The sequence below is a fragment of the Xyrauchen texanus genome, chromosome 15 (assembly GCF_025860055.1).
Source record: "Xyrauchen texanus isolate HMW12.3.18 chromosome 15, RBS_HiC_50CHRs, whole genome shotgun sequence".
Lineage (NCBI taxonomy): Eukaryota > Metazoa > Chordata > Actinopteri > Cypriniformes > Catostomidae > Xyrauchen > Xyrauchen texanus.
This window is the reverse complement of record NC_068290.1, coordinates 8127880-8129666: the sequence shown is the minus strand read 5'-3', so window position 1 is coordinate 8129666 and position 1787 is coordinate 8127880.

The window sequence follows — 1787 nt, the reverse complement described above, 5'->3', positions numbered from 1 at the left end:
GAAACAAGCCGAAGAACTGAGGGGAAAATCCGCCCTTTTCATCATCGTACAACTAGGCTCCAGCACATCAAACGCACATAAAACAACACAAGATTGATGGCAAGGGTGTTTACATACTCTGGGGCTGTTCACAAGGCACGTTCTTGCGTTCAAAAAGAGAACGCACTGATCTCGAGACGTGTTTTCAAAAAGTGACTATTTGTATTACTTGACACGCCGTTTTCAAAAAGCAACACAAGGCTCGAGACTTCAGGACGTCCGACACATGTGCGCATAGAAATCACATAAAATCGAGTACTCTGTGTGTGCGTGCGTGCGCTCGCGCGCTTGGGAGCGTGTTGGATCGCTATTTATTTATTTATATAGGTACTTTTTGGGTCGCAATTTGTTCGTCTCGCGCGATTCCTAAATTAAATTTCGCCCCATCACAGTAGCCAAACTATGTCAAAGTCTTTTTAAACATAACACAGTTTTGCTCTATGAAACACTTGTGATATGTAAATATATAATAAAATGATCAATAATGATGGTCGGTCGATATTTCGTGAGATAAGGAAAACGCTTCATGTACTGTTGAATTGGTTTCGTCCTTAGGCAAATCCAGGATGGGGGAGGTGCCCCCCAAAAAAATTATCAAGGCAAAACTACGCCCTTGTTTGGGTCAGAATTCACCCCCACCCAAATTGCATCCTGACCTCTTATTGACCTCAAATATGTCACTTTAAAAAATGTAACCCTATAACCTCTTGCAATAAAAAGTTTGCCAAAGTGAACACAACATTTCCCTTTACCGTAAAGTACTGTGACAGTACCATGGTACTGTGATGGTATCAGATTGTAATACCATGAATTGACTGGCTAACATATAATGCCCAATGATATTTACATGGTACTCCAAGGTATTTCAAAGTATAAAATGAAACTACCATAGTATCTCTGGAAAAAAAAAATGTGGTAATACCATAATGGTACTTGTTAATCAATGTAAGAATTTTAGAACAAGCAAATGCAAACACACTTGCTGTGGCATAGTCGACGCAGAAAATATTGCATATCAAGCAGCAATTAAAAATGATCTGTTGTTTTATCCAGTGCAAAATTCTTATTGAAGTTCATCATTTCTCTGTCAGAGGCATGCTTGATGTTGTGCCAGTTAGCATGCAAAAACTATTTAATGGCATAAAGATTCTGAGATTTTAAAGCAGAGCAGTGGAGAGGGCTGTTCAGTTTCAATCTCCAGTCCCGGAGTGATGTTTATTTTTCATTACCACTGAGTTTCCTTAGAAACAGTTTTAACAGCAGGTGTCAGGGGAACAGTTCTGTCATACTTGAGCTTTACTGGACCCTGCAAGCAGAAAAAAATAAAACGTCTGCTCTACACACATCTGAGAATGAGAACGCTCAAAATGGGGGCTTGTTAAGTTTCTCTCTTCCAAGAAGGGAAAGTATGAGTTTTTAAGTTTAATGATCACAATCGTTTAATTTTGAGTCATGAATCAAACTTTTACATCCTGAACAAAACCAGAACCGTTTGGTCAGTGACACAGTTCGGAGCATAACCCACCCCCCTCCACTTCCCAGTCTGAATCTCTGTGGAAAAAGAGTGCAATCCAAATGCTTTTTTTTTTTTTTTTCCTCTTCTTCTCTCAAACAGGAATTTTTTCCTAGATGATTTTCTTTTTCTTTTTTTGGACGTCATTAAACGGTGTAGTGCGGCTTTGGGGAGCTCCTGATTGCTCTGAAACAACTGGTGGGGGTTCGCTGTTTCCACAAGCATGCGCACACAC